The 22,551-nt window shown below is 40.9% G+C and overlaps 2 non-coding genes across 2 annotated transcripts; both read right to left on the reverse strand.

Moving 5' to 3' along the window:
* Window positions 1–21,578: 21,578 nt before the first annotated feature.
* Trnaa-ugc lies at window positions 21,579–21,650 on the reverse strand. The gene has a single exon. It is a non-coding gene; the product is annotated as a tRNA-Ala (tRNA).
* A 491-nt stretch (window positions 21,651–22,141) lies between these two features.
* Trnat-agu lies at window positions 22,142–22,215 on the reverse strand. Its single transcript has one exon. It is a non-coding gene; the product is annotated as a tRNA-Thr (tRNA).
* Between the last annotated feature and the right edge of the window lie 336 nt (window positions 22,216–22,551).

Below are 22,551 nucleotides of genomic sequence, written 5' to 3' on the forward strand. Positions count from 1 at the left end.
CAAGGGTGATACATTGCCCAAGAAGGTCAAGGTGGTGGTCTACCACTGTGACGTCAAGCCATGTACTCCTCCCCTGATGTGGTGCTTTAAATGCTGGAAGTTCAGCCATATGTCTTCCTGCTGTACTTCCAGTGTCACATGTGCCCCACCTTCCATCTGTGTCAACTGTGGAGAGCACCATTCACCTTGCTCGTCAGACTGCAGGATTCTCCAGAAAGAAAGGCAAATCATGGAGTACAAGACCCTGGACCGACTGACCTACACTGAAGCTAAGAGAAAATTTGAACACCTGCATCCTGTGCGTATGACATCATCTTACGCCGCTGCTGCAACAGTTCTGGCACCATCAGCTCCACCAGCCCCTGTCACCTCTCAGAGCCAGAAGACTACACATGCCCCCTTGATGGTGGGGGGCATTTCCCTCCCTGTTGCTCCTGCATCACCTACTTATTAAGCAACAACCCCCCCCCCCCCAAAACCCCCACTTCTAAGCCGGAGAAGCGTGAGTCTTCTTCGGCTTCTCTCACTAAGAAGGGGTCCCTTGGGTCACTCCCTTCCCATGTTTCTGCTAGTGGGAAAGATGACACCTGCTAGTGGCTGGAGAGCCCAAAAGCAGCTGGTTGTAGGACTTCATACTCATCCTCAGTCCCGGAGACTGAGCCAGTGAAGTCCTCCCAGCCAGGGAAACCCAAGGAGCAGTGAGAGAAATGCAAAAAGAAAACATCTAAGACATAGGAAATAGCTGTGGCACCCACACCACCACTACCTACAAGCTCTGTGTCTGATGATGGGGTGGAGATATTGGCATCCGCTGAGTACCTGGATCTCCCCAGACCTCTGACACAACGGATATAGACTGGTCAGGCAATACGTCGGTGGCAGCAGGTGACTCTGTGGCATAAAATACCTCATTGAATGTTCCATGCCTTCCCAATCTCACAGTGATGTCATCCTCCAGTGGAATTGTGGCTGTTTTTTCCTCCAAATGCATGAGCAACGGCAACTGTTAAGCTTTAGACCTGCTATTTTTGCATTGCCCTCCAGGAAACCTGGTTCCTGGCAATGTGGACCCCTGCCCTCCACGGCTACAAGGGATATTACAGGAACTGTAGCGACTATAATCGAGTGTCTGGTGGAGTTTGTGTTTATGTCCTAAACTCAGACTGTAGTGAACAAGTGCCCCTTCAAACTCCTCTTGAAGCTGTGGCTGTCAGAATAAGGAAGACGCAGGAAATAACTGTCTGCAATGTATATCTTCCTCCAGATGGTGCAGTACCCCTGAATATATTAGCTGCACTGATTGACCAACTCCCTAAACATTTCCTACTTTTAACCCCTTGTGGGGTGGCATTGTGCTCACACATTTCAGTGTGGCTCATGGTAGTTACTTGGCCATTGATTTATCAATTTGCAGCCCAGGACTTCTCCCATCTATCCACTGGAGAGCACATGACGACCTGTGTGGTAGTGACGTCTTCCTCATCTTCCTGTCACTGCCCCAGCGCCAGGCCTACGGACGTCTGCCCAGATGGGCTTTGAACAAGGCGGACTGGGAAACTTTCACCTCTGCTGTCACCGCTTAATCTCCCCCACACGGCAACATTGATTTGATGGTTGAGCAGGTGACTAGCACAATTGTTTCTGAGGCAGAAAACGCAATGCCTTGCTCTCTAGGGTGCCCAAGGTGTAAGGCAGTCCCTTGGTGGTTGCCGGAAGTTACTGAAGCAATTAAGGAGCGTCAGCAAGCTCTACAGCGGCACCCTTTCCTGGAGCACCTCATAGCCTTTAAATGGTTCCGTACCCGCGTTCACCAGCTTACCAAATGATGGAAGCGGGAGTGTTGGGCGAGATATGTCTTGGTCATTGGATGCCATATGTAACCTTCCCAAGTCTGGGCAAAGATCAAACATCTTTTCGGGTCCCAGACCCCAACAGGTGTTCTCGGTGTTACGATAAATGTTGTGTTATGATTGCCAAGCACTTTGCTCAGGCCTCTGCATCAGTGAATTACCCCCTGCCTTTCACACTCTCAAACAACGGCTGGTAGGAAATGTGTTCTTATTCACTACATGCCACAGTGAATCCTGTAACGCCCCATTTACAGAGTAGTGCTCAAACCCGGTAAAACCCCACTTGATGTGGATAGCTATCGGCCAATCAGCCTCACCAACGTTCTTTGTAAGCTGTTGGAATGTATGGTATGTCGGCGGTTGGGTTGGGTCCTGGAGTCATGTGGCCAACTGGCTCCATGTCAGGGCAGCTTCTGCCAGGGTCGCTCTACCACTGGTAATCTTGTGTCCCTTGAGTCTGCCATCCGAACAGCCTTTTCCAGATGGCAACACCTGGTTGCCGCCTTTTTTTATATACGAAGAGCATACAACACGACCTGGTGACATCATATTTGTGCCACATTGTATGAGTGGGGTCTCACCCACTCCAGATTTGTATCCAAAACATCCTGTCACTTCGTACTATCCGTGACCAAGTTGGTGCCCCTCATAGTTCCATCTCTATCGAGGAGGCTGGAGTCCCGCAGGGCTCTGTCTTGAGTGTGTCTCTATTTTTAGTGGCCATTAACGGTCTAGCAGCAGCTCTCCGTCTCACCTTCTCTATATGCAGACGACTTCTGCATTTCGTACTGCTGCTCCAGTACTGGTGTTGCTGAGCGACGCCTACAGGGAGCCATCCACAAGGCACAGTCATGGGCTTCAGCTGCAAAGTCATGCACTTCTGTCGGCATCGTACCGTTCATCCGGATCCAGAACTTTACCTTAATGACGATCCACTCACTGTAGTGGAGGCATATCAATTCTTAGGACTGGTTTTCAATGCTCGATTGACTTGGCTTCCTCATCTTTGTCAGCTTAAGCAGAAGTTCTGGCAGCACCTCAATGCCCTCCATTGCCTGAGCAACACCAATTGGGGTGCAGATAGCTCTATGCTGTTGCAGCTCTACGGAGCCCTTATCTGATCCCAAATCGACTATGGGAGTGTGGTTTATGGTTCAGCAGCGCCCTCAGCGTTGCATTTACTCGACCCTGTGCACTACTGCAGGGTTCGACTAGCAACAGGAGCTTTTAGAACAAGTCCGGTGACCAGCATACTGGTGGAGGCTGGGGTCCCTCCACAGCAGGACATGCACAACTGCTCTTAAGCAGCACACATTTGTAGTTCTTCTGAGCATCTGAATTACCGTCTCCTTTTTCCGCCCGCGGCAGTCCATCTCCTACATCAGCGGCCCAGGTCGGGGCTAACGATTGCGGTTCACGTGCGGTCCCTTCTCTCCGAACTGGAGTCCTTCCCTTTACCACCTCTAATTGCAGTCCATTCATGTATGCCTCTATGGTGTATGCCTTGGCCACAGCTTTGTCTGGACCTTTCACATGACCCTAACTTTGTCTGGACCTTTCACGTGGCCCTAAGGACTCCGTTAACCCTGTGGCTCTCAGCTGTCACTTCCTCTCGATTCTTGACGTGCTCTGGCTCTGAAGTAGTTTACTCCGATGGCTGATGGTCACATTGGCTTTACCTATGTTCATGGTTACCATATTGAACAACATTCCTTACCCGATGGCTGCAGTGTATTCACTGCAGAGCTGGTGGCCATTTCTCGTGCACTTCAGTATCTCTGTTCATGCCCTGGGGAGTCTTTTATGTACTGATTCCTTGACCAGCCTGAAAACTATCGACCAGTGCTACCCTTGTCATCCTTTGGTAGTGTCCATCCAGGAGTCCATCTATGTCCTGGAATGGTCCAGTCGTTCAGTGGTGTTCATCTGGACTCCTGGTCACATCGGAAACCTAGGAAATGAACTCTGCGAGCCATTAAGGGGTCCAGAAATGTGAGGAAGTCCTCGATGAGTGCCTCTCACAGGGACTCTGTGGTTCTCTGCTGGCTCCGCATTGGTCATGCCTAGGCAACCCATGGCTACCTCCTGCGCCGTGAAGACCCACCTCAGTGTCGGTGCAGTGCCTGCTTGATAGTGGCCCATATTCTTCTGCTCTGTCCTTCTTTGCCTGCCCTGTGACTTCATCTTTGGGTGCTGGACTCGTTATCATTGATTTTTAGCAGACAATGCATCAGCTGATTTGGTTTTACATTTCATCCATGAGGGTGGGTTTTACCATTCGATCTGAGTTTTAGTGCATATCCTTTGTCCCTCTGTGTCCTCCACCCTAGTGCTTTTAGGGTGGAGGTTTTAATGTATTGCACAGTGGCTGGCTTTTGATTTTCATTTTCGTGGTCGGCCAGCCACTGTAATCTGCTTCCTTGTTTTACTCTCCTCTGTTTCAGGCATCTCTCTCTTGTTTTCTTACTTTCTTTTGTTCCTTTTAGTGTTCATTGCCTTTCTTTCGTTCTTGTGGTCTTTCCTTTCAATCCATTTTGTGTTACATGTCTCGTCTGTTTTATTATCACACTTGTGGCATTGTCTTATTAGGAACAAGGGACCAATGACCTCATAGTTTGGTCCCTTTCCCCTTACTGCTATCTACCCTTTGATTCAATTATCCTCCCTGATTAAACTCCCATATTTACTAAACTGTCTGATTCAGTACATTACTCCTTGACAAATTTTTGCAAGTTAAATTGACTTCTGCAGCACTAATGTTTTTAAGTAAATCTCTTCAAAGCCTTTGTGCCCCAAGTTCACAAAGTGTTACAATTCTGTATATGTTGTGTGGAAATGGGGATGTTGTTTGATAGGCAGTGAAAAATAGACGGAAAGTGCACAAAAAAGAAACGAAGTAAGTGACCATGGAATTTACTTCTGTTAGGGGGTAAGCTGTGGTTCCCTAAGATTTCAGGTTTAAAATGTGCACATCAATATGTGCAAGTACCCCTCCACTAGACTTGAAATGTAATGCAGTCCTCATATTATTGATCATTTTCTTAGTATCACTTCCATTCCTTAAAACAACATGCACATCGACTATACACATGTTAAACAGCATTACTGCTTTCAATGAATTTTCAGAAATAACAGCTTCCAAATGGTACTCGTAGGGTTCACATTAAATTGAGCAAGGACTAACCAAGCACATAATTAAAGGATTTATATTTTCACTACAGCAGAAAATCAATGGCTGTTTAAAATATCATTAAGCAACAACACAAAACTATTAGGTAACCTAGCATATTAAAATAAATCTTTCCTGCATAAAATTATCTTCCTCACGTGAAAGAATGAAGACAATGTACATTCCTCAAAAACATATAAAAAATACAAAATTAGCAAGGTACAGAGTACATATATGTTGTTGTTTTCTTCAGTCCTGAGACTGGTTTGATGCAGCTCTCCATGCTACTCTGTCCTGTGCAAACTTCTCTCCCAGTACCTACTGCAGCCTACATCCTTCTGAATCTGCTTAGTGTATTCATCTCTTGGTCTCCCTCTATGATTTTTACCCTCCACGCTGCCCTCCGGTACTAAATTGGTGATCCCTTGATGCCTCAGAACATGTCCTACCAACCGATCCCATCTTCTAGTGAAGTTGTGCCTCAAACTCCTCTTCTCCCCAATTCTATTCAATACCTCCTCATTAGTTACGTGATCTACCCATCTAATCTTCAGCATTCTTCTGTAGCACCAAATTCCGAAAGCTTCTATTCTCTTCTTGCCTAAACTATTTATTGTCCATGTTTCACTTCCATACATGGCTACACTCCATACAAATACTTTCAGATACAACTTCCTGACACTTAAATCTATACTTCTTCAGAAACGCTTTCCTTGCCATTTCCAGTCTACATTTTATATCCTCTCTACTTCGACTGTCATCAGTTATTTTGCTCCCCAAATAGCAAAACTCATTTACTACGTTAAGTGTCTCATTTCCTAATCTAATTCCCTCAGCATCACCCGACTTAATTCGACTACATTCCATTATCCTCGTTTTGCTTTTGTTGATGTTCATCTTATACCCTCCTTTCAAGACACTGTCCATTCTGTTCAATTGCTCTTCCAAGTCCTTTGCTGTTTCTGACAGAATTACAATGTCATCGGCGAACCTCAAAATTTGTATTTCTTCTCCGTGGATTTTAATACCTACTCCAAATTTTTCTTTTGTTTCCTTTACTGCTTGCTCAATATACAGATTGAATAACATCGGGGAGAGGCTACAACCCTGTCTCACTCCCTTCCCAACCATTGCTTCCCTTTCATGTCCCTTGACTCGTATAACTGCCATCTGGTATCTGTGCAAATTGTAAATAGCCTTTCGCTCCCTGTATTTTACCCCTGCCACCTTCAGAATTTGAAAGAGAGTATTCCAGTCAACATTGTCAAAAGCTTTCTCTAAGTCTACAAATGCTAGGAACGTAGGTTCGCCTTTCCTTAGTCTATTTTCTGAGATAAGTTGTACGGTCAGTATTGCCTCACGTGTTCCAACATTTCTACGGAATCCAAACTGATCTTCCCCGAGGTCGGCTTCTACCAGTTTTTCCATTCGTCTATAAAGAATTCGCGTTAGTATTTTGCAGCTGTGTCTTATTAAACTGATAGTTTGGTAATTTTCACATCTGTCAACATCTGCTTTCTTTGGGATTGGAATTATTATATTCTTCTTGAAGTCCGAGGGAATTTCGCCTGTCTCATACATCTTGCTCACCAGATGGTATAGTTTTGTCTGGGCTGGCTCTGCCAAGGCTGTCAATAGCTTTAATGGAATGTTGTCTACTCCTGGGGCCATGTTTCGACTTAGGTCTTTCAGTGCTCTGTCAAACTCTTCACGCAGTATCATATCTCCCATTTCATCTTCATCTACATCCTCTTCCATTTCTATAATATTGTCCTCAAGAAAATCACCCCTGTATAGACTGTCTATATACTCCTTCCACCTTTGTGCTTTCCCTTCTTTGCTTAGAACTGGGTTTCCATTTGAGCTCTTGATATTCATGCAAGTGGTTCTCTTTTCTCCAAAGGTCTCTTTAATTTTCCTGTAGGCTGTATCTATCTTACCTCTCATGAGATAAGCCTCAACATCCTTACATTTGTCCTCTAGCCATCCCTGCTTAGCCATTTTGCACTTCCTGTCGATCTCATTTTTGAGACATTTGTATTCCTTTTTGCCTGCTTCATTTACTGCATTTTTGTATTTTCTCCTTTCATCAATTAAATTCAGTATCTCTTCTGTTACCCAAGGATTTCTACTAGCTTTCGTCTTTTTACCTACATGATCCTCTGCTGCCTTCACTATTTCATCCCTCAAAGCTACCCATTCTTCTTCTACTGTATTTGTTTGCTCCATTCCTGTCAATTGTTCCCTTATGCTCTCCCTGAAACTCTGTACAACCTCTGGTTCTTTTAGTTTATCCAGGTCCCATCTCCTTAAATTCCCACCTGTTTGCAGTTTCTTCAGTTTTAATCTACAGTTCATAACCAATAGATTATGGTCAGAGTCCACATCTGCCCCTGGAAATGTCTTACAATTTAAAACCTTGTTCCTAAGTCTCTGTCTAACCATTATATAATCTATCTGATACCTTCTAGTATCTCCAGGATTCTTCCATGTATACAACCTCCTTTCATGATTCTTGAACCAAGTATTAGCTATGATTAAGTTATGCTCTGTGCAAAATTCTACCAGGCAGCTTCCTATTTCATTCCTTAGTCATAATCCATATTCACCTATTACATTTCCTTCTCTCCCTTTTCCTACTATTGAATTCCAGTCACCCATGACTATTAAATTTTCGTCTCCCTTCACTACATGAATAATTTCTTTTATCTCATCATACATTTCATCAATTTCTTCATCATCTGCAGAGCTAGTTGGCATATAAACTTGTACTACTGTAGTAGGCATGGGCTTCATGTCTATCTTGGCCACAATAATGCATTCACTATGCTGTTTGTAGTAGCTTACCCACAATCCTATTTTTTTATTCATTATTAAACCTACTCCTGCCTTACCCCTATTTGATTTTGTATTTATAACCCTGTATTCACCTGACCAAAAGTCTTGTTCCTCCTGCCACCGAACTTTACTAATTCCCACTATATCTAACTTTAAACTCCTCTTCTCCCCAATTCTATTCAATACCTCCTCATTAGTTACGTGATCTACCCATCTAATCTTCAGCATTCTTCTGTAGCACCAAATTCCGAAAGCTTCTATTCTCTTCTTGCCTAAACTATTTATTGTCCATGTTTCACTTCCATACATGGCTACACTCCATACAAATACTTTCAGATACAACTTCCTGACACTTAAATCTATACTTCTTCAGAAACGCTTTCCTTGCCATTTCCAGTCTACATTTTATATCCTCTCTACTTCGACCGTCATCAGTTTCTAACCTACCTGCCCGATTAAGGGATCTGACATTCCACGCTCCAATCCATAGAACGCCAGTTTTCTTTCTCCTGATAACGACGTCCTCTTGAGTAGTCCCCACCCGGAGATCCGAATGGGGGACTATTTTACCTACGGAATATTTTACCCAAGAGGATGCCATCATCATTTAATCATACAGTGAAGCTGCATGCCCTCGGGAAAAATTATGGCTGTAGTTTCCCCACGCTTTCAGCCGTTCGCAGTACCAGAACAGCAAGGCCATTTTGGTTAGAGTTAAAGGCAAGATCAGTCAATCATCTAGACTGTTGCCCCTGCAACTACTGAAAAGGCTGCTGCCCCTCTTCAGAAACCACACATTTGTCTGGCCTCTCAACAGATACCCCTCTGTTGTGGCTGCACCTACGGTACAGCTATCTGTATCGTTGAAGCACGCAAGCCTCCCCACCAAAGGCAAGGTCCATGGTTCATTTATTCTAAAGTAATGGATTCCATTTTATCATAGGTTGCAAAAGTTTCACTCTTATGCTACTGACGAGGGTTTTCAAATTCATTCCATATTTATAGATTTCCAAAAGGCATTTGACACTACCACACAAGCGGCTTGTAGTGAAATTGCTTGCTTTGGATCATTTACCTTATAACACTATACTGCATCATGTGTAATACTAACATACAGTGTATTACAATTATGGTATTATGATGCAGTTAATGTTACCCTCAGGGAGGATTTTTGTAAATTGACCATGAATTACATAATGGGTTTGGCTTATCTAACCTGAAATTAGTGCTACAGAAGAAACCAGAAAGCTAAAGATTGAAATTTGGAAAATGTTTTAAGCAACCGAGTTTACTTAAACGAAATAAAAATGGTCGCCAGCCTAATTAGGCATAGTAATGTGAAACATTACATTTATATAATCTGTATAGAGTTATGATAAAGGAAAGCTACCATTACTTCTTCATCAAAGAAGTGCAATGAACTCTACCATAATCAGACAAGTGGTACAGTGATGCTAGCAGTTATAAGCAGTACATGCAAGTTCTCACAGAAACAGTTAACAACGTATCTCTTCTCAACAGTAATATTTTGTCATACATAAATTATCTCATCATCATATGTTGTGGAAGTCAATATTAAACCAGAAATGGACATGGACTTAGTCCTATTTCAATAGTTACTTTCCAAATACTACAAACATAATTAAAAATCATGTGCAATAGGATTTTTACCCTAATTAAGAAGTAATATTGTTTCTGTTTTCGTGGGTAAGAGCAATTACAGTAACTTTATCTTCAATGAGCAAAATTGTTGGTGGGGGCTCTCAAACTGACTTTCCAATTTTCATCACACACAGTACACAAAACTCAACTTTTACTTCACTGCAATTAATATACTCATTATTCAGGTAGGTTTATTCATCTTAAGCAACTCAAAATTGGGGACCCTTAAACTGTACATTACTATAAAGCAAACTAAACACACTTTTCTGAGACAATTTGTAAGATCCAAATTTTGGTACTACTTTTTCACTCACCTCGCATGGTTTTTAAAACGGTTAATGACGGCAATTTTCTCTCTATAATTTTTAAGTAAGACTTCAAGTGCATTTACAATCTAACTAACTTCAAGACAACGTGCTGTCTTATTGCCATTAATACAACCAGTAATTTTCACTAACAGAATTTAATTCAGTTAATCTTTGAAGCACTATGGAGGTTTTCATAAATGCGACACTAACTTCCTTTCTTAACTTCAGTTGAAATCACAGTATCTCTAGATACATTTTTGCATTCTGAATTATGCAAATAAATAAATATTGATTTTCATCAGCTTTTAACACACAAGATTGTCGGATGTCAGTATTTATGTGGACTGGATTGTAAGAGGAAACAAATCAAGGATCGGACACAAGTTTTACATAATTTGCCTGATAATTGCAAATTAAACAACACTTAAATGTACTGTTGTAAACAAACATCTTTCAAAAATCTTAATATTTAAATACATTAACATGTCAACACAAAAGCCAAGTAATTATATAACGTTTTCCTCCAATTAATACAAAGTATTTAAATAATAAAGAGAAAAAATTTTATGCAACTTTCCACTTCATTACAATAGGTTAAAGACATTACATAGTGAAAATATATCTAAAAACAAAGATGATGTGATTTACCAAATGAAAGTGCTGGCAGGTCGACAGACTCACAAACGAACACAAACATACACACAGAATTCAAGCTTTCGCAACAAACTGTTGCCTCGTCAGGAAAAAGGGAAGGAGAGGGAAAGATGAAAGGATGTGGGTTTTAAGGGAAAGGGTAAGGAGTCATTCCAATCCCGGGAGCGGAAAGACTTACCTTAGGGGAAAAAAGGACGGGTATACACTCGCACACACACACATATCCATCCACACATATACAGACACAAGAAGACATATTTAAAGACCAACCATATCATTAAAGACATATTTATTGTGATAAAATTTGAATCTGTCACGAACTGGCTGGAAGAAAAAGAAGTGTGTGAGTAAGTAAGTGAGGCTGGTAAAGTGCTTTGGCAGGTTAGCAAAATCTAAGGTTTTGCATGTAGAATATGAGATATCATTTGCATTGCTTCTTACATGTACAACTTCATTAATTTCACTGTTCTATCTTTGTTAATTTCATTGTTCCACCTTCACTGTTAATTTCAGGGAGTGCAAGTACAAATTCTTTGGAAACATAATGCAACAATCTGATCTGCAACTGTTGACTCTTTATCAGACTACACTGAAAGTGTTTCAGAGCAGTGTTTAGTGAATATGGTTTGTTTAATCAGGGTTGCCACAAGTTTACCCAAGTGAAATTCCCTGATATTTCCCTGATTTCCAGACAAATTTTAGCATTTTTCCCTGACAAACTTTGTGATCTTAAAGGTAAGTTAAGACATAATTTGACAATCTGTCTTTGCAGCTACAGTACAAGAAACAATAGTGCAAACGAGGAAATGTCTTAACACTTGCAAGCAGATGGTGCTTTCTGAAGTGAACTAAAATTTTAAGTACTAACTTCAACATCTTTTGTAACGAACTGTTTTTAGATGGAGAAAGCAAGCCAGATGGTATGTGTGTTTCATTAAGGCCACTGATGTTATTTTATTTTAATATAACGAAACACAAGAAATAACCTCAGAAAAAAGTAGGCCTCTTGAAAGAAATGCATTAGGTTGGAAAGAACTGTGTAAACCATAACTGTAGGAGACCGCAAATAAAATATTGGTTCTACTATGTTCGCTATTCTTGGTTATTACCGACTGTGTGATACCTATTATTTTACAGGTATTTTAAGATTTTTCTTTCAAGAAATACAGGAGTACATAGCGTACAAATTGCCAGCGGCTGACACAATTTTCTCTTCTTATCGTCCATAGTTTCTAACATATAAACTACTTTTAAAGTTCTAAAATGTACCAGAACAAATAAAATGTCAATAAGATGCCACACTGTACAATGTACTTGAGGTGAGAGAGTCACAATTCCTGAAATCGACTGCCCATGGCCTCTGGCCTGCTGAGGAGCTCCACAGTCCTGGGTCCATGGATAAACCATGAAAATCCACTGCATTATGCCACACACAAACAGACTGTGCCTGTGCGCAGATCGGTGAGACTAGATCCCATGGGCAGAGCCCACACATTAGTGGCAACCGAATGGCTTCAGATCGGCAGTCCCAATCCATTACAGATACCCACAGAAACGGCCAGTGGTTTTGGCCCCTCACAGAAATCCACTCATGGAACAGTGACCGCATTGATGCCACAGCTACTGGATCTAGTACACTATTGTGATATCTGAGTTGCGACGTTCTGGTAAACCTGTGAACAACCTCCTGGCATTGGTTGGGATTCTCCTCAACAGATCAGATGCCATCAGTTACTACTCAATTAGGCAATACATGTCTATAGCTATCCTGAACATCTAAATAAACATATCCTTTTCTCTGGCAGGGGGGATTACTTACATAAATGCGACCAAGGTCTGTTGTACCAATGGAAGATCATCTAGAGTCTTCACTCTGACATCTGCCTTCCTCCACTGAACAGTTTAGTCAGGTTCCCTTCAACCCCCCCCCCCCCTCCTACACTCACTAGTGTGTACCCCATCCAAAGATCTGTCCTTTGGTCCCCCCCCCCCCCCCCCCAAAAAAAAAAGAGAGAGAGAGAGAAGAAGAAGAAGAAGAAGAAGAAGAAGAAAAGAAAGAAAAAAGAAAAGAAAAAGAAAAAATAGTAGCCCCCTCTGCATCTCGGCACTTCTTCCTCTCAGATTTTTGTTCAAAACTCATCTATATTGATGGCTTGAAGGTCAATGATCACATGAGCAGGTCATGAACAGCACTCCTTACCTTATGGGTGCAGTGTTTTTACAGCAGTTTAGCGGCCACTATCCAAGCGCTCTATACATTTGCAATCAACCTAACAAGAATGAATTAATCCTAACCTGCAGTGACTCCCTAAGAAGTCTGTAGACCATAAACCAGTGCTATACTTGGAACCCACTGATTTTGACCATACACACTCTTCTTTCTGGCCTCCACTGTAGCTCAGTTGTATTCCAAAGTCACAGAATCTGGGAGAACACGCTTGATAATCAGTTATCAAAGGTGGCTACAAAGAGAGAAACCTTGGACAGGGAGATACCTGGATCTGACTTGTGGCTAACATTGCATCTTTAGTTAGGAGACTTGGAATTGGCAATGACATCTTGTAGCCACTACAAACAAGTTACAAAAAATAAAATGCTCCACAGGCTACACATTGATTCTCCCTTCATCCATGCCAAAGGTAATCTACTGTCCTTTGCCAGCTTCATATTGGCCACACCTGGCTATTGCTTTTCTGTTGCTGTTTTAGTTTCTGTTCACTTTTAATCTGCCTCTATGTTGCAAATGGAACTGTTACATTCATCTTTGCTTTCATACATGTTTGTAATCTACCTTTTTATCATTCTATGACTTGAGCATTCTGCTCGTATCTTGTAAAGTGTCCAAGGCACTGTCTTTGAGATGCAGAGGTTGACTTTCTGCCATTAGATAAGCCCTGGGAGGTATCCAACAATTTTTGGCTGATGCACCTCCCCTACCTCACTGTAGTTTACTATTTTTTCACTGTTTTACCTTTGTTTTGCAATTTGGTTGAATTTAATAATGATTGAGTTGACTATAGCTACACCTGAACAGTGGATTGGCCCAACACCAGACCTTTTTAAGCTTTTTCTGCTTCAATATTATGGGGGTCTGCCAGTTGAGTGTGGAAGTTGACTGCCTGCTACAGATCTTTCCCAGGGTTCCCACTTTGCCACTGGACACTTGTGGTGGCACCCCCACCTACCCCCCCCCCCCCCCCCCCCCCGCCCGCCCTCCTCCCCCCGTCAAATTCGCCATGTTCTATTACTTTTTATGGTTACTTTTCCTATCTCTACTTTTTACTATGTGCTATGCATCAGATGATACTGCATAAGATCAAATTGACTGTGCACTTTTTTCTCCTCATTATTGAAATAAGAAAGGGGTGGTGACTTCACCATTTATTGTTGTGGTCTTTAGTCCGAAGACTGGTTTGATGCAGCTCTACAAACTACTCTTATCCTCTCCAAGCTTCTTCATCTCCAAATAACTACTGCAACCTTCATCTTTTGGAACCTGCTTTCTGTATTCATCTCTTGGTCTCCTTTTACAGTTTTTACCCCCACTCTCCTCCAGTATTAAACTGGTGATTCCTCGATGTCTTAAAATGTGTCACATCAACCAATCCCTTCTTTTAGTCAAATTGTGCCACAAACTTTTCTTCTCAGTTCTGTTAAGTGCCTCCTTGCCAGTTACACAATCTACAAACATAATCTTCAGCATTCTTTTGCAGTATCACATTTTAAAAGCTTCTATTCTCTTCTTGTCTAAACTTTATTGTCCATGTTTTGCTTCCGTACATGGCTACACTCCATACAAATATGTTCAGAAAAGTTTTCCTAACTTTTAAATCTATATACAATGTTAACAAATTTCTCTTCTTCAGAAACCCTTTCCTTGGCATTGCCAGTCCACATCCTCTATACCCTGGCCACCACCAGTTATTTTGCTACCCAAATAGAAAAACTCATCTACTACTCTAAGTCTGTCATTTATTAATCTAATTACATCATCCTCGTTTTGCTTTTGTTGATATTCATCTAATTTCCTCCTTTCAAGATACTGTCCATTCCGGTCATTTGCTCTTCTACATCCTTTGCAATCTGTGACAAAATTACAATGCCATTGGCTGACCTCAAAGTTTTTATTTCATATCCTTGAACTTTAATTCCTACTCCAGATTTTTCTTTGGTTTCCTTTTCTGATAGCTCAATGTACAGATTGAATAACATCACAAGTAGACTACAATCCTGTCTCATCCCCTTGACTCATAAGTACTTCTGTACAAGTTGTAAATCTTCATTTGTTCCCTTTATTTTACCCATGCTCCTTCAGTCAACACTGTCAAAAGCTTTCTTTAAGTCTACAACTGCTATAAACTTAGGTTTGTCATTCCACAATTTATCCTTTAAAATAAATTGTAGAGGCAGTATTGGCTTTCATATTCCTACATTTTTTCAGAATCCAAACTGATATTCCCCGATATTGATTTCTACTGTTTTTCCATTTTTCTTAAAAGAATTTGTGTTGGTATTTTGGAACCATGACTTATTAAATGGATAGTTCAGTAATATTCACACCTGTCAGCACCTGCTTCCTTTGGAACTGGAATTATTACTTTCTTCTTGAAGCCTGAGGTTATTTTGCCTGTCTTGTGCATCAGTTGGAATAGTTTTGTCACCAAGGCTATCAGCTATTCTGATGAAATGATATCTACTCTATGAACCTCGTTTCAACTTAAAACGTCTTTCAGTGCTCTGTCCAATTCTTCTACAGTATCATATCTCCCCTCACAGTTTCATCTGTGTGTTCTTCCATTTCAGTAATACTGCCATCAAGATCATCTCCCTTCGACAGAACATCTACATACTTCTTCCACCTTTCCCCCCTTTGCTTCATACTGATTTTCTATCTGAACTCTTTTTTAGTCATCTGTCTTCTGACTAGTTTGACGCGTTCTGCCACAAATCCCTTTCCTGTGCCAATCTCTTCATCTCAACAGAACCACTTGCAACCTACATCCTTACTTATTGGCTGGATGTATCCAATCTCGTCTTCCTCTACAGTTTTTGCCCTCTAAACCTCCCTCTAGTACCGTGGAAGTCATTTCCTGATGTCTTGAAAGATGTCCTATCATCCTGTCCCTTCTCCTGGTTGGTGTTTTCCACACATTCCTTTCCTCTCCAATTCTGCACAGAACCTCCTCATTCCTTATCTCATCAGTCCACCAAATTTTCAACATTTGTCCGTAGCACCACATCTCAAATGGTTCTATTCTCTTCTGTTCCGGTTTCCCCACAATCCATGTTTCACTACCATACAATGCTGTGCTCCAAATGTACACTCCTAGAAATTTCTTCCACAAATTAAGGTCTATGTTTGATACTAGTACACTTCTTTTGGCTAGGAATGCCCTTTTCACTGGTGCTGGTCTGCTTTTGATGTCCTCCTTGCTCCTTCCATCATAGGTTATTTTGCTGCCTAGGTAGCAGAATTCCTCAACTTCATCTACTTCATTTTCATGAGTCTTGATGTTAAGTTTCTCGCTGTTCTCATTTCTATTATTCCCATTACTTTCGTATTTCTTTGGTTTACTCTCAATCCATCTTCTGTATTCATTAGACAGTCCATTCCATTCAGCACATCATGCAGTTCTTCTTCACTTTCACTGATGATAGCGATGTCAGCAGCGAATTGTATCACTAACATCCTTTCACCTTTAACTTTAATTTCACTCCTGAACTGTTCATTTATTTCCACCATTATGTCTTCGATGTACATGTTTAACGGTATGGGCTAAATACAACATCCCTTTTTCACACCATTTTTAATCCATGCACTTCATTCTTGCTTGTCCACTCTTATTATTCCCTCTAGACTCTTGTACATATTGTATATTACCCATCTCTCCCTAAAGCTTACCCCTATTTTTCTTAGAATTTCGAGCATCTTGCACTATTTGACATTGTTGAACGCTTTTTCCAGGTCAAAAAATCCTATGAACTTGCCTTGATCTTTCTTTAATCTTGCTTCCTTTATCAACTGCAATGTCAGAATTGCCTCTCTGGTGCCTTTACCTTTCCTAAAGCCAAACTGATCGTCATCTAACACATCCTCAATTTTCTTTTCCATTCTTCTGTAAATTCTTCTTGTCAGAAGCTGGAATGCATGAGCTGTTAAGCTGAACGTGCAATAATTTTCGCACTTGTCAGCTCTTGCAGTATTTGGAATTGTGTGGATGTTGTTTTTCTGAAAGTCAGATGGTATGTTGCCAGATTCACATATTTTACACACCCACATGAAAAGAGGTTTTTTTGACACCTCCCCCCAATGATTTTAGAAATTCTGATGGAGTGTTATCTATTCTGATTCTAATTCTGGATCCCCTATCTATACTAAGTCAACTCCGGTTTCTTCTTCTATCACCTCAGACAAATCTTCCACCTCATAGAGGCCTTCAATGTACTCTTTCCACATGTCTGCTCTCTCCTCTTCATTTAACAGTGCAATTCTCATTGCATTCTTGATGTTGCCATCCTTGCTTTTAATTTCACTGGAGGTTGTTTTGACGTTCCTCTATGTTGACTCAGTCCTTCAGGCAATCATTTCTTTTTCGATTTCTTCATACTACCCTGCATTTCCTATTTCTGTATTCCTGACTTTCCCTGCACCTTTTTGTTCTTCCTTCTTTCATGAATAAACTGAAGTATTTCTTCAGTTACCCATGGTTTCTTCGCACTTACCTTCTTTGTACCTATGTTTTTCTTTCCAAATTCTGTGATTGCCCTACTCAGAGATGTCCATTCCTCTTCAACTGTAATGCTTGCTGAGCTATTTCTCATTGCTGTAACTATAGCCTTAAAGATTTCAAGCGTATCTCATCATTCTTCAGTACTTCCATGTCCCACTTCTTTGTGTGTTGATTCTTCCTGGCTAATCTCTTAAATTTCAGCCTATTATTCATCACTACTACATTGTGATCTGAGTTTATATCTGCTCCTGGGTATGCCTTACACTCCAGTATCTGGTTTACAAATCTCTGTCTGACCATGATGTAATCTAACTGAAATCTTCCTATATCACCAGGCCTTTTCCAAGTATACCTACTCCTCTTGTGATTCTTGAGCAGAGTATTCGCTATTAGTAGCTGAAATTTATTACAGAACTCAATTAGTATATCTCCTCTCTCATTCCTTGTCCCAAGTCCATAGTGTCCCGTAACCTTTTGTTCTACTCCTTCCCCTGCAACTGTATTCCCGGCTCCCATGACTATTAGATTTTCACCTACCCTTACATACTGTTGTACTCTGCCGATATACTCATATACTTTCTCTGTCTCTTCATTTTTGATTTGCAACATCGGCATGTATACCTGAACTATCATTGTTGGTGTTGCTTTTCTGTCGATTCTGATAAGAACAACCTTATCACTGAACTGGTCACAGTAACACACTCTTTACCCTATTTCCTATTCATAATGAATCCTGCTCCCGTTATACTATTTTCTGCTGCTATTGACATTACCCTATACTCATCTGACCAGATATCCTCGTCTTCTTTCCATTTCACTTCACTGACCCCTACTATATCCAGATTGACCCTCTACAGTTCCCTTTTCAGATTTTCTGGCTTCTCTGCCACACTGAAGCTTCTGACATTCCACACCCCAACTGGTAGACTGTTATCCTTTCATTGGTTATTCAGTCTTTTTCTCATGGCCACCTCCCCGTTGGCAGTCCCCTCCCAAGGTCCAAATGGGGGACTATCCCGGAATCTTTTGCCAATGGAGAGATCATCATGACACTTTTCCAACTACAGGCACATGTCCTGTGGCTACACATTATGTGTCTTTAATGCAGTGGTTTCCATTATCTTCTGCATCCTCATGCCATTGATCATTGTTGTTCTTCCGCCTATAGGGGAAGTGATATATGCTTCTAAATCGTTACATTTGTCCTCTAGCCATTTCTGCTTAGTCATTTCACACTTCCTGTCAATCTCATTTGTTAGTCATTTGCCGCATTTTTATATTTTCTCCTTTCATCAATTAAATTCAATATGTTCTGTGATATTCAAGGATTTCCACTAGAGCTTGTCTTTTTCCATACTTAATTTCCTGCTGCCTTCATTATTCATTTCTCAGAGGTATCTGTTCATCTTGTACTGTACTGCTTTCTACTGTTCCAGTCAAATGTTACCTAATTATCCCTCTGAAGCTCTTAACAATCTCCAGTTCTTTCACTTAGCCAGGTAGCATCTCCTTAGGTGACTGCCTTTTTGCAATTTCTTCAGTTTTAATCTGCAGTTCATAACGAATAAATTGCAGTCACAGCCCACATCTGCCCCTGGAAATGTCTTACAAAGATTCTGAAATATCTGTCTTACCATCATATAATCAATACGAAACATTCTGATGTCTCCAGACCCCTTCCATTTACACAATGATAAGCCAAAACGTTGCAACCACTGCCCACTGTGATGCTGGATACCTCCTGGCGGCACTGTGGGCGCGTGATGTGGTAACAAAAGTATGTAAGCAGAGCAGTGCGGACACAGGCCCAGGTTCAAATCCTGGCCTTGGTACAAATTTTCATTCATTGCTTCAGTTTGCATGTATACATCACAGATTTTTAAGATTCGAAAAGCTCTCTGGAACCATACAGTTTTGTTTGATTAGAAGCATCTATGTCTGGGTTTCAGGCAGGCTCCCCCATTTCATTCGATGATGAGGTGCTATTCCAATACAGTTGGAGAGCCTCTGCAATGCTGTTCGAGTTTAGGGGGAATACCAAGTGGGCTGTGGCATGAATGGGAACTTGGACTGGTGAGTAAGATTAGCTAGGGTAGTCTGTGCAGTTGTGCAAAGCCATTGCGCCCGGACAGCATATTGGTTAGCACATCTGTCTGAATTTGAATCCCGACCTTTGTGTAAATTTTCATTTGTTACTTCAGTTGGCATATATAAATCGTTAAGATAGTTAAAGGACACACAGATTTAATTGTAATGGGGTAATGGAATTTCATAGTAAGAAAAGGAAGAGAAGGAAGACTAGTAGATGAGTATAGACAGCGTGAAAGGAATGACAGTGGAAGCTGCCTGGCAAAATTTGCACAGAGCATAATTTAATCATAGCTAACATTTGATTTAAGAATCGTAAAGGAATGTTGTACACTGATGAGCCAAAACGTTATGACCACCTGCTTAATAGCTTGTTTATTCTTCTTTGGAACATTACTGACTCTGCATATCAGGGGTCCGACAGTTTATTGGTAGGTTTGTGGCGGTGTATGAAGATTCATCCATGTGTTGGTTAAGTTTGGACACTGGATTAGTATGATTGTGTCCTCCAGAAACATTAGTTTTAGAATAGTCCTATGAAGTAACTGGTGTAGGGGAATGAATGATCACATAGGGTCAGTTATAGGTGAAGCAGATGGTTTATTTACTTAATGTGTGGCATGAATTAATTATATACAAAAAGTCTAAAATATGAACATTAAATATGCATACAAAATATATAGGTCATATAAAAGAGGAAAAGAGAATAGATATAAAAATATATAAACTATATAAAACCATAGAATATAGGAGAACAATCTGGAATTTGGAGGGATCACCAGTGAAGCCCGTCAATGGGCAATCTTAAATTATATGTTTTATGAGTTGCCTAGCAACTCCACAATCACACTTGGGAGAAGTTATTTCCCCTTCTATAGGAGTCAGCACATCTTCAATGGTTTGTTCATATTCTATTTAGGGTATCCCAGATTTTTTGAGGCTTGTTGAATCTGGGTGGGGTGCTAGCAAGCAAGGCATATTTTGAAAGGCAGGTGGTACCTATTTGGTACACTCCTCTACGCAGCAATCAACTAGGCTGAATCCATTTTCATCCAAAATTGTTGTACTCTTTAGTGATGTGTTCAGCCAAACCGATGCACAATATTCCACTACCAGATTGAATAGGCCTGAAGTTCTGTCAAGTGTCTGAAAAATGTTGTGAGTTCCGAGTTTGGCAGCCTTGTTTGACAGATTATTCTTGGAGGTCATTGAGCTATCTATGGTGACACCAAAATATTTTGGGTTTTGATTATAGAGCAGCACTTTGTTCTCGATGTAAATACTGCAATAATTCTTTCTCAAAACATCCACGGCCTCAAAAATCAGTTTTGAACAACATAGCATTCTGAGAGGCAGGGGATGTCTGTCTGGTCCACTCCTCCATCCAGTGATCAACCAGATTCAATCCATTTTTATCCAGTCTCTGTTCTATAACTTTTTGTTCATCTGGAATGTAAAGACTTCTTTGTGGCACTGGGTTGCAGTCTCTAAAAAAGTATTTCCCAACAACTGTTAGGTACTTCATCAAAATGCCCTCAGTGGCCTCTATATCTTTACAACTTACTGCCAGCATGTAATTGTTGCCATATCCAAACTTCTTTGAGGTGTTTTTGTACATACCAGCTATATAAAGGCTGAAAACAGGGAGCCACAGCACATTCCTATGAGAGGTCTTTGTCAATAAATTACTTAACTAGTTATTACACAAATATGCATATGCTTACTAAACACTCATGCAATCTAACATAGAATATTACTCAAGGGCATGGGTCCCTTACTAATAGCAATATTGAATGTATATGGAAGGGCAGCGCATACAATCACAGGTTTGATTGATCTATGAGAAAGCATCACTGAGATGCTGAATAACCTGAGCTGGCAAATGCTTTAAGATATGCGCCTCCAATCCCATAACACTTTGCTTATAGTGTTTAAGTGAGAACTTAAGGATTGTATGGTACTACAATCGCCTAAATATTACTTCCCTAGGAGACACGAAGGCAGGATAAGACTAATGACAATTTGCACAAAGGTATTTCGACAATCTTTCTTCCTCCATTTGTAAACAGAATGGGACGAAACATAAATTAGTGGTATAATTGAAAACACCTTCTTCCATGCACATCACAGTAGTTTACAGTGTGTATCTTTACGACCAGTCTGAGTAGGTGCAGTGAAAGCTTTTGATTTTGGCATTGTAAAATTGCGATACCTCTTGGGTCTTTAAGGATTACATTGTACATGCTTATTCTACACTGTTGCATGGATTCAAAAATTTTGGAGATGCCGGGGATCGAACCCGGGGCCTTTCACATGCAAAGCGAACGCTCTACCACTGAGCTACATCCCCTTTCGATGGGTAACTGCTCTTTTAAGCAGTCTGGTTTGTTACGATACTGGTACAGTTGTATTTGTTTAGTGAAGTTCTTCACGTCACATGTATATCTCACTGGGACCTAAACGCAATCGCAATCTCTCTCTCTCTCTCTCTCTCTCTCTCTCTCTCTCACACACACACACACACACACACACACAGAATCGTAAGCAACAGTAGTGTAGCCATTTCGAATGCAATTCTGGAACGAAACAAGGATGGCGAAGAATAAATAGAAACAATTCTAGCAAGTAAACGCTTGCCCGACCTATTACAGTGCACTACGATGGAAAATTTGAAACTACTTCTTGGAAGTCGCTTTCTTCGAAGCATTAAGCTAATCAAAAACACAAACCCTTGCATTACATAATTGTCTCCTTTTTGAATGTCCGTGAGTTTTTCAACTTTAGAATGCGTTATAAAAACGGGGACGAATAAAGAATTGAAAAACAAAAGTTCAATCCACAAGGCACCGGAGGGATTCGAACCCTCGATCTCCTGTTTACTAGACAGGCGCTTTAACCAACTAAGCCACGGCGCCAGATGGTCAATTGTTACCAATATTACAGTAAGTTTGTGTTTAAAACCACATTATTATTTGCATTCGAATAACAGCATTAACTGAATTTGTCTCAGAGTAAAAGAAGTTCTGTATTCTTACACACGAGAACAGCTTAACGGGTGTAAGACGGCTGCTGCTTCTGAAGACTTCCTTGCTTTATTTTGCACGAGGCAAATAACTCTGTAGCATAGTGAAAGCATCGGACTAATGCCGTCTTAGATGATTCCGTCATGTCTGGAAAGATCAATGTTGCGTGTAATATATAATATCCACTATGTTATAAATTAAATATACAATACAAATATTGCCGGTATA

Source organism: Schistocerca piceifrons, chromosome 4 (genome assembly GCF_021461385.2).
Source record: "Schistocerca piceifrons isolate TAMUIC-IGC-003096 chromosome 4, iqSchPice1.1, whole genome shotgun sequence".
In the NCBI taxonomy this organism is placed as follows: Eukaryota; Metazoa; Arthropoda; class Insecta; order Orthoptera; family Acrididae; genus Schistocerca; species Schistocerca piceifrons.